General features: G+C 33.7%; 1 pseudogene; it reads right to left on the reverse strand.

Moving 5' to 3' along the window:
* Positions 1 to 4196: 4196 nt before the first annotated feature.
* LOC110798085 (uncharacterized) lies at positions 4197 to 7351 on the reverse strand (annotated as a pseudogene).
* Positions 7352 to 12471: the final 5120 nt, after the last annotated feature.

The raw sequence follows: 12471 nt of genomic DNA on the forward strand, positions 1-12471 counted from the left end.
CCCTCGAATTTTGTTAGGAGTCACTTACTATTTTTGTCCATATTTTATTAAGAGTCTCACTTTAATTTTTAGTAATTTTTTTATCTCACTTTCTAATTATTTAATATATCTAACTTTCATTAGGGACCACCACTAGAATAAACGCCCTTACTACTTTGATTAAAATACTTTTCACATCAATTTTTTACGGAGTATTTGTTTATTAATCCCTCACTAAACTAAAATATTACCCAGAAAATATTATTTGAAGATGAGATATAACCTGAAGCTTGAAATTGTTTAAGTACTTACATTATTCGCTATAAGGGATGGGGGTAAATGATTCATTATTCCTTAACCATTGAATTGTAATGGACAACGTTATAATATCGTAACTAGATTAGATCTCGTGCACGCACAGATTATGAACAGTTTTTTCAAAAGTTTTAACTTAATATCTCCAAACTACTGCATAATTATAAAGTTTTGAATATACTTATTTAAATTTATTTATCTAATGTGACCAACATATCGAGTGAATATGTTTTCCATATTAATATACGGATTTGACTAAAATATTACCAAAAAATATTTAGCAAAATTATTATTACGTAGTATCTATTATTAACGTAATTTGTAAACTAATATTTTTTCCATACATAAATAGTTTTTAAAAAAGGATAGAGAGTAAAAATAAAATAAAACATATTTTTTTTTAGGAAAATGATTTTTGGCGGGAAAATTTTACACCAGAAAGTGACACGTATCATTCCTGGTATCTGTTTATTATAACGGTTTTTTCATGAAATGCCCCTGAGGTTTGCAAAAACGCACCAAATACCCTCGCGTCTTTTGAATCACATAATATACCCCTATTTTTGCCTAAGTTTGCACCAAATACCCCTAAGCCGACCTTCCGTTAGTCCTCCGTTAAGTCATGTTTATAATTCATCAAATGCACCTATTTATAAACGTATTACACAATATACACCTACTTGTAAACTTATTTGCACGAAATACCCAAACTGCTTTTAAACGGCAGAATTTGATTCAAATGGCTAGTCCAGTAAGTTTTATACTATCAAAAGAAAGAAAGTTGCGTAACAACCATGTTTAATACAAGTGGTCTGCAAAGTAGCTTCTACCAGTAACATTTTGAATTCTAAGCAAAGCTACAAACAAAATGAATTCACTAGTAATTCGGCCTGCTGTGCTAGGATAAAGAGTAGCAGGAGATTGTGTATTCCAAGTTGGAAAATCAAACTCACTGCTGCTGCTAGAAGAGTAAATATTTTCATAATTTGATGCAGCATTACTTAATTGGTACTGAGCATATTCCTCTGTCAAAGTATCCCCAGAAATGAAGAGCAAAAGTAACATAGCCAGTGACATATCGGCTCACCATCACCTTATAAAAATTCTAGAACTGCATATTGATTTTAAGGCCAAAATTCTAGAGCTGTATATTGACCACCAATCCACCAGAGCCACCAGCATGTTACAACAAAAACATCAGACCACTCGTTATTGAAGCTTGGGTTCCTGTTATCAAGATTAGATATAAACCAATCTCTAAATGTACCCCCCAACCTTATATCTTTGTCACTCCAATTCAGCTTCCGCCACACCAAGCGTGCAGCAGGACAAAATGAATCTCAGGTTGCACCCTTGCAAACTTTGCAATCAATCTCAATAGTTGCACCCTTGCAGACTTGCAATCAATCTCAGGAGAAAAAACCAAATCCATCCCTAGAACAGATATAGAATTCAAATTCTGGCAATTTTGTAAAGCAAAAGCAAACCCAGTTTGAGTCACGAAATTGCAATTGTTTACTATAATCTCCTCCAAATTTAAGCATTTCTCAGAAAGATTAATAAGAGATTTATCAGAAATGAAGTAATTACTAGACAAATTAACTTTTCTGAGATGAGGGAGCTTCGAAGCAATCAAATCAACGCCTTCATCAGTGATCCCTAAAGCAGCACCACCACCACCAGAAACACCAGTAACGCAGTAATCATCCTTTGGATTACTTACATCCAACTCCTCCAAATTTGTGATGAACTGGGAAATAACCCCCAAATCGGAATCAGTAACAATTGAAAAATTGTGCAACTTGAGCGATTTAATCGACTTGAGAGATGAATTGGGAAATTGTTGAATCGAATTCGAAGGGAAATCGGTGTGATTAGATAGGCCAAGGAAAGTGAAATGAATTGAAGAATTGAAGTGGGTTCGCCATGGAAATCGGAAAGGGAGATATGTTTGAGGTTAGGGAATCGAAGGAAGAGTTTGGAGAGAAGTTTGAGATTTTTTTTTTTTTTGATTTTAGGTCGAAAAATATATATTAAGGGCAAAATGGTAAACTGCAGCTAACGGAGGACTAACGTCCGTTAACTCCAAGTGCATCTCATGAACAGTATGAAAAAATAGGGGTATATTATGTGATTCAAAAGACGCGAGGGTATTTGGTGCGTTTTTGCAAACCTCAGGGGCATTTCATGAAAAAACCGTTATTATAAAGTAACAGATATATATCTCATTAAACTACCTGCATTTTTTTAGGGACTTTGGGTTTTTTTTCTTTAGGTAATTTCATGGGATTTCTTATTTAATTAATGTGTGGATTTTTTTTTAATATTTATTAATTAATTATATTAATTAAAGTATTGTTAATGATTAATTATGATGGGATTATTTAAACTGTTACTAATTCAACTTAACATCTGTTCTTATTTACTTTGTTGTTATATTTGGTTGACGATGTATTGACTATTGAGATTAAGGATTAGGGTAGATTTATAATTTAAACTATAAACTTTATTTGAAGGTGAATTTGTATACTTGAATATATATTAATCGGGTAAATGCATGTTCAACTGATACACTAGAAATAACAAGGTGTTTAATATGATAGTTTTTTTTATATATAGATGGTAAACTAAGAGTACTTAACTATAAGTTAGCCAACAAAGACTTAGTATATATTGAGATAGATTTTTTTGTGAGTAGTGGAGGAAGTAAGAATATTAATTAATTTGTTTTGATTTTCTACTTAGAAGACACTTTGTCATGAGTCATGTTGCCACAACGTAACGTACGTGTAGATGTTGCAGAATCAAAAGGAAGATACGTTATACATAGTTAATCAATAATTTGGTCATTCCTATCCAATTTACTAATACACTAAAAATAACGAGATGTTACATGATAAACATGGTGCATAGAATTTTGGTAAACAATAAACTAAGTGTATTTAATCATAAGTTGACCATCAAAAGACTTAGTATTGAGATATATTTTTTGGTAAATAGGGGAGAAAGTAAGAACAACAATTAATGAGTTTTGATTTACTACATACAAGACACTTTGTCATGAGCCGTGATGCCACGTTGCGAAACCGAAAAGAAGACATATAAAGTATAGTTCTAATACGGTGTTTATTCTTATCCAACTTTAATTTAAAAGTACCTACATATTGATAGATGGTGTGATCAGAAAATAAAGGCAATATTTCGACTGTATTTTCCAGCAAAGGAAGGTTTAAGAGCGAGAACAAGAGACCATTTTTAAAAAGTATACTTTTTTTCTTCAATAAGAATTTGGTTTGCTTGAAACATAAGATTTAAGTTTGCGTAAACCACACGATTCTCATAGGTACAACTCTAGAGTGTGTGAAATATGTGACATTAAGTCTTGCAGTCAGGGCCGGCTCCGGCAATTTGGTGGCTCGGTGCTAAGCTTATCAATGAAGCTCATATGAGGCCCCTAAAAAAAAAAAATTTGCGCAATTATTAACTAAAAGCATTATTTATTTATTTACTTTGTAAATAAGACATACTCCGTGTTTTTATTACACAAGCAAATGCAAAACACTATCCAATCAACACAAAATACTAAACTGTAGTGGACACGGCTACTTAAAAAAAATGCAGTAGAGCACGCAACATAACACACAGCAGTAGCCAGTAGAGCAAGCAGCAGTAGCCAGTAGCCAACAGAACACGCAGCACAGCAGTAGAGTACGCAGCACAGCAGTAGAGTACGCAGCACATCAATTAGCAGAGCAAGCAGTCAGACTGCACACTAAGCAAGCAGCACTGCACAGTACACCAAGCAAGCAGCAGAGCAGTCAGCACAGCAACAATAGAGCACAGCAGCAGTAGTTAGTAGAGCACAGCAGGCCAGCCTTTACACAGTGCAACAGTTGCACCAATCAGGCAGCCTGTGCACCAGTCAGGCAGTAGATGAGCAGTACAAGCAGCAGATGAGCATCAGTAAGCCTGGCAGCCTGCACAACATGAACAAATCTGAACAAGAAGCCTGCACAACAACTGGCGTACACAACAACAACACTACAACAGATTGGCCTAAGCAAACCAGAATCTAAGGCAACAAAACCAGAATTATGTCATATGCTAATTAAAACCAAGACCAGAATTATGAAGTATGTTTGACGAATAAAATTTAACCAGTTTTTGCTGAATTTCAAAACATTAAATCCAATTTCCACCTACAACACTAAATCCAATTTCCACAATCTTAAAGAAAATGAAGAAGATTACAGAAATCTCAGAGTATAAACGAATCACAGAAATCTCTGGAGCACGATCACTACACCACTACAAATATGCATTTAAGTTAATAACAATAGAGCAAAGAAGAAAATGGTGTGATAATTCCGGTTAAGAATGCATGCATATGAATTATGATGAAAGAAAATAGAAGATTACCATCACAAGTGTTTTCAACAGCAAGGGTAAACCAAGACCAAACTACAAAACCAAAGAGATTGATCTTTTATTACTTAAAAAGACACATCCTCCTAACATTCTTTGAAGCAAAATCATCAATTATATCTTCATAATTAATTGTTTCCAAAATATCGTTCTCAATTGCCATCATCGCCAATCCATTGAGTCTTTCTTGTGTCATCGTAGATCGCATATATGACTTCAACAACTTCAATTTGGAAAAACTTCTCTCGGCTGAGGCAACAGTCACAGGTACAGTCAACAAAATTCTGTATGCAACAAATGTGTTCGGAAAAAAATCATGACCTTTCAAGAACATTAAGATATCTAATGGTCCCATGTTTTGTTGAGGCAAAAATTCTCTAAGTAACCTTAACTCGACATACAATTCGTCCCCATTAATATCAGATTGCCCACTATTATCCTCAAGTGCAATTACAAAGTTAGCACAACATGACTTCAAACTTTCATCATCAAGTGACTACAACTTATAAGAAGTAAATAGAAAGCCAAATAGATTTTCATATTCTTGAAATTGCTCAAATCTCCTCTTAAGAGAAACAATGGCTTGATCAATAATGAATAAAAAATAATTCACTCTAAATGACTCCTCTGCAGATTGTGAAACAGATGGTGCATCATCTGGATTCTCATCAAAAAAACGTTTTCTTCTAATTTCACGTTTTTGAGGAAAAACAGGGTCAACATTCATCTCTATAGCAATCTCCTTGGCAGTGTTAAGGGCATCTTTAAAACCTGTTTCTCTATATTTCTCAAAAAAAGAAGCCAGACCCTTTATTTTTTCAATAGCAACATCAAGTAGCATATCATCCGATTGTAAATTTTTACTAACCAAGTTAACAGCATATAGTATTTCATACCAAATAACTATTGCTACCAAAAACTCAAAATCACAAAGCTCATTTTCTACTAAAGATTTAGCTTCACTCAATCCTTTGTTATCATAATCAGGGGTTTCTTCTGCTACTTGGAGTAAAGCTTCACGTATATCAATCATTTGAAATCTAATGGCTTTAACACTATCAACACGACTTTCCCAACGAGTGGATGATAAAGACTTAGGAGTCAATCCTTTAACATTATCTTTCAAAATTTTCCACCTTTTTGTGGAATTTGCAAATATCGTATAAATTCGTTGAATGATCCCAAAAAAATCCCTAGCTTTACCACAAGTATTAGCCATATCACATAGCAACAAGTTTAGACTATGGCAACCGCAAGGAGTATAAAAAGCTCTAGGATTTATATCTAAAAGTCTCTTTTGTACTCCTTGATGTTTTCCTTTCATATTAGCTCCATTATCATAACCTTGTCCACGCACATTATCTATGTCAAGACCAAGATCTTTCAACTCTTTTTGTAAAACATCAAAAAGCCCTTGACCACTTGTGTCATTCACAGTTAGGAATCCTAAAAAAGACTCTTCAATAATAACGGGTTTTGAAGAAACATCAACATATCTTATTATTAAAGACATTTGCTCTTGGTAGCTAATATCAGGAGTACAATCAAGAATAACAGAGAAATACTTTGCTTGTTTAACTTTCTTGATAATTTCAGATTTGATTGCAGAACCAAGCAAACGTATTAACTCATTTTGGATGTTATGGCCAAGATAATGAATATGGATTTCATCGTTAGTAATACGCCGAGCATGCTCTTGGATAACAGGATCAAATTCTGCCAACGTTTCAACAAAGCCCAAGAAAATTCCATTATTACTTTGATATAGTCGCTCATTTGTACCACGAAATGCTAAATTATATTTTGCTAGAAATTTTGTAATTGCAATGATTCTTTGTATAACTTTTTTCCAATGTTCTTTTTCTTTATTAAGTTGTTTTTGAGCGACTTTATCAATAGTCTTATTCTTTTGCAACCTCAAACGCAAATCATACCAAATTCCCATGTTCTTAAAATGCTCAGGACTTGTTTCATGCTCTTTTAGTCTTATACTAACATGTGTCCAATCCCCAAAACCTTCATTAGTTAATTGACTTCTTCCATAACCTTTTTAAAACAATTTGCAACAAAAACAAAAAACTCTATCAAGCTCTTTCGAATAAACAAGCCACTCTCTATCGCACTTCTCTCCATTAGATAAGACTCTATAGTATAAAGTTGCAGAAAATCGCTTAGATAATCTATCTTTGGGACCTTTATCAAAGGACAAATCTCTTTTAGGGCCTTTGACTGCCAAAATATCAATCATTTTAGAATCAAGACCATCCCAATTTCTCGGATCAAATATATCTACTGTATAAAAAAAATCAGATTGGTTTGCATTGTTTTCTTGCCTCACATTATCATCCACATTATTCCCACCATCATTATTTTCATTTTCAAGGTCCATTTCATTGTCAATAGGATGATTATGATCGGATTCATTATTTTCATCTCCACCAACACTATTGTTTTCGTTTAAAAGCACATCATCACCATCATTTCCATTAGCACAATTATCATTTTCATTTAAAGTTTCTACATTCTGCTGCTCTATACCACTAGGTCCACCAGTATTATCATTCTCTACAGGTGGTTCCCTTACAACAAACTTATCCAGAGATCCTCTTAGAGACAAATCTAACTCTTCCATTCTTTTTTTCCATTTACGTTTTTCAGAACCAGATTTATATTTTCTGATTTTAGGAGGCATAATTGATAATTCAATAATCGAAAACTTAAATAGAATAACTACAATTTAACAATTACAAATACATATTAAATATTTCAGCATTGAAAAATCAAACAACAATTCAAAAATACATAAAAATTATAGCAATAAAATTAGAAAAATATAAACGATTAAAATCATTAAGAACAGAAGAACGAAGAACGAAAGAATTAAAGAAAGATACAACCTGGATTCCTTGCCAAACGAAGAACGGATTAACGGAAGAAAAAAAAGAAATCCGAAATTGCCTTCCCGCAGATGCTTCAGGCCCAGTTCAGTTTCACACAAATTTCCCCAATTCGTCAATTCCCCTCTTTTGAATTGAAAAGAATTCGAAATTTTGAATTGAAAATAATTCGGAATTGTAGATGAATAGATCTTGAATCTTGATTCATATATAAATATATGAAATTGATCCGTTGAACACCACAAATTTAGGTGGGTATTCTCAAAAAATGAATTGAATGGGTAGATAGATCTGTAAACGAAGATGAACGGTATTTTTTTCATAATTGTAGGAGAAGAAATCGGTGTTTAGGAGAGATAATTAAGGAAATTAATTGTCTAATTGACTGATTTTTGGGAAATCAAAGAATGGGAAGGAGAGAGAATTTGAAGCGTTATTGAGTTTGAGGAAGAACTGGAATCACGGGATACGGGGAAGGGAAGTTAGAAGGAAGGTGCTCATTTTCTTTTTTTTTTTAAGCTTTAAAACCGGGAAGAAAAAAAAAATTTGGGCCCCCTAAAATTTTGGGCCCGGTGCTGTAGGTCCGACCAGACCTCCTAATGGCCGGGCCTGCTTGCAGTATTCTCTAGGTCTCCACACTTTAATAGAGTTTGATTTGATTTAGGCTTTGTTCTCCACATTTTAGTAGAGTTTGATTTGATTTAGGCTTTGTTCTGTTGGATTTGTTTTGACTTATTTTAGACGAAATAAGTTCAAATAAATTCATATAATATAAAGTTTAGAAAAAATAAGCTTTTTTCAAACACTTATTCACACAAATAAGTTTATTTGATCAGTCAAAATAAGTTTTTTTATCTCCAGATAAAATAAGTTTAAAGTTAAGTTAAGTTAAGATAAGTTCAGTTAATTTCAAAAAAGTTCAGATAATATAAGTTCAGACAAAATAAGTCGAATAGAATAGAGCCTTAATAAAATATTCGGTTGATCTTTCCCTAAAAAGTAGTGCAATATTGGGTTAATTTTTAAAATTATTTTATTTCTAAATATTAATTAACTTATTACTAACAATTTTATTTTGTATGGACATATACTGAGTAGTTGGAACTTGGAAATTATTTGAAATAACATTCTTACAAATTATAAATGCGCAGGGCAATTTGAACCTGAAACCTACGCATGCATAAGCCTTTTAGTCTTAACCACTGATCTAATGCTTATTATTAACATTAGACTCTTGAATATTTACTTAATAACCATACGAATTAAATTTATTACTAGGAAACCAAGTTGGCTACCGCGTGCATAGCACGCGGATGCTCAACTAGTCTATTCAAGAGTTGGATTCTTAATGTTAACTATCAACGGTCTTATGCGTATGCCGTTATTATAGGTACTTAACGACTTGTTTTATAATCGGATATATGGTGTCAATAGAAATGAATTTGTATGTAAATTTGTAAGAAAAGTCAGAAAATTCAATATTCATTTCCATGCTAATGATATTTCAATTAAAACTAGTTTTTGAACCCGTTCAAAGAACGGACTGTTGTATAGTGATTGTTCAGCTGTCTTTTGAAATTTAATTAGTGAGGACTTGTGATTTTTTATACTATATGAATTAGATAGATGTGTAATTTGAAAGATGAAAAAAAATATTATAATTATATGTTGAATTAATATTGAATGCTTGGGTGGAGTGGAAGAGGCTAATGAGTATATTGAAGTAATTGGACTATTGGTAACTTGATGTTGAATAAGGAAGAAGAATTAAAAAATGCTCTGAAGTTGTAAAACATGGAACAATAAACACAATTGAAAAAAAAAACAAAGTGATGGATGAAATGAGAGGTGACGCATGACTTTTAATAATCTATGGTTTTCTAGGTATAGATTATCTCTTTCTCTTCATAAAATTTCATTACCATTCATTACCATTTGGGGAATAGTATTAGGTAGGAATGCAAATTTATGAAGAAAAACACCAATTCATTAAGTTTGACACAAATTTCATTACCGTAGACATCATTATGTTATTTTCTTATTTGTTCTCGTTCCCACCATTTATTACCGGCTACCAAATGTGCATTGTATAATATTTACTAGTATTGTATGCACACGATGCGTGCGAAACATATATAAAAATTAATTTTGTTTGTCAATTCAACTAATCACCACAAATAATAGGCAAGAAAAAGTTGTTCACAAAGTTCATATTAAAAAAAAATTAGACAAAATAATGAAACAATGTAATACATACTACGTATTCTTTAATGGCGAAAGTTTTAAATTGTACGTAGTAGTACAAAAGTAATTGAACATATCGTAGTTACGAATCAATCGAATTCGTACATCATATCGATGTACCCCTTTAAAAAAATGCATAAAAGGTGGATAATGTTACTCCGTCATCATGTAAAAATTTTCAAATGTAAAAATTTTTAAAGTGAAAAATTAAAAAATTTCAATATTTAATGTTAATGTGCAAAGAATTACTTACGTGTATCAGGTGCGACGTTGTCAATCGGTTGAAAATGATGGTGGTGGAGTTGTACTATATGTTAGGTTATGATACATATAAAGCATATATATTTCATGCGAAAAACCATAAAGCCAGGAATCCAAATTAATTGCCACATAACAATTAGCATAATTTAGGATGCATACATTTGTAGCGTGCCCTCCCTAGCTGCTCCCGAACAGAACAAGAACAAGTTTAGAACTCCAAGTGTAGTCCCTCCGTAGATAGTCCACAGCACGTTCGGATCCGCCTTAGATTTAATTAACTAGAATTCAACCTAAGGTTTTAAGTTATTCGAATATATTTTGTGGCAAATTATTAACTTTAGTTTTAACCGTAAAACTATATATGAATACTTGAATTGATTGATTAGAAATTGTGAATGCCATCACCTATTTATAGGGTAGGATTATCGGAACTAGAAACCTACTAGGATTCTATTAATCTAATCTTATTAGAATTAGATATCAATTAAAACTATTAAGTTAATGTTTAATTCAACAACTAACTCTAGTAGTTTTAGGAAATTAATCTTTAATCTAATCCTAATCGCTTAAGGATTCGATGCATGCACAAACTCAACGCACGCACGCACAACCCACGAGGAGCGCAAGGCGCGCGCGCGCACGGAGAGGGCTCGGCCCAACAACTGCTCGCATACCACGAAGGGCGCGCGCTCTGCTGGCCTCGCTGGGCCTGGCCTTGCGCTTTGCTTGGCTGGGCCTTGCGGTGCTGGCGGGCTGCCTTGCTGCCTTGCGTGCATGGGCTTTGCTAGGCGCAGGCCTGGCTTCGTGTTGGGCCTTGCGTCTAGCAAGCTCTCCGGTGTTTATTTCGTACGACGAGCTTCCGATTAATTTTCCGATTCAGGAATTCCGATTCGAACAATATTTAATATTTCCGATTCCGGAATTATTTTCCGTTTCGAACAAATATTTAATATTTCCGATTCCGGAATTATTTTCCGATTCCGATAATATTTCCGATTCTGACAATATTTCCGTTTCCGGCAATATTTCCGATTCCGGCAATATTTCCATTTCCGATAATATTTTCCAATACGTACCATGTTTCCGTTTCCGACAACATCTACGACTTGGATAATATTTATATTTCTGATACGATCCATATTTCCGTTTCCGGCAATATCATCGTTTCCGGAGTATTCATAATTTGCCTTTTGACGATTTCAGCTCCCACTGGAACCGAGATCCGTCGATTCCGAATTTCCATAAATGGAGTATTTAATTCACTTAAATACTTGATCCATTCACCTACTATTTGTGTGACCCTACGGGTTCAGTCAAGAGTAAGCTATGGATTAATATTATTAATTCGACTTGAACTGAAGCGGCCTCTAGCTAGGCATACAGTTCACTTGATCTTACTGAATTATTAACTTGCATAATTAATTAATACTTAACCGCATTTATTAGACTTAGCATTGAATGCATACTTGGACCAAGGGCATTATTTCCTTCAGTCTCCCACTTGTCCTTATGGACAAGTGTGCATTTCCTAATTCCTTTGTTGCTTGATGCTTGCTCATGAACATAAGGTAAGAGTTGTCATCCTTATTATGTCCAGAGGTATTTCTCGGTTTCAGAGTTCAACTGATCAAATAAACAGATAATCATAACCTATGATTCATCTGAGCACGGCCATGCATTTTACAGTTTCTAGCTCTCCGAGTGGCCTTGTACAACTTTTAGCATCTTATCCCGATTTATGGGAGGACAATCCCAATCTTGCGATCTTGAGATTATACTGTGTTTGATAGGTGATTACCCGAGCGTTGCCATTATAGCCTCCTTTTACGGTGCGACGGTTGACAACGTCAAAGTAACCAGTTCTCAAACAAGTAATCTCAAATCACTCAGGTATTGAGGATTCGTGTCTAATAATTTTAATGAAATTTACTTATGACAGATTTTCATCTCTTACAGTAAAGTAGGTCTGCCAGATACTAGACTTCCCAAAGTAAGTATCTATGCAAATGATTGCGACATTGCCATGTCCACATAGTTCAAGAAACAGAACTGCTAGTCATCTTGTATTCTAGTCATCTAGCGTTTTCTATGCGTCCATCTTTATAGAAAACTCCAACCAGGGACCTTTTTCAACTTTTGACATTCAAGTTCACTTAATAGACATTTCTTAGTCACAGGACTGGTCCTGACTGTCTATCTTGAATATATTTTCAAATTGAAGGGACTCATCATTTAATACTAAACCAAGATTAAATGGAATATGAAAATATATTTCATATATGATAAATGTTCAACCCCAATGTTTTACAACCATGGGCCTCTAACCCATCTTTTAAAACAGTTCATGTAA

The sequence above is a fragment of the Spinacia oleracea genome, chromosome 5, assembly GCF_020520425.1.
Source record: "Spinacia oleracea cultivar Varoflay chromosome 5, BTI_SOV_V1, whole genome shotgun sequence".
Taxonomy (NCBI): domain Eukaryota; kingdom Viridiplantae; phylum Streptophyta; class Magnoliopsida; order Caryophyllales; family Amaranthaceae; genus Spinacia; species Spinacia oleracea.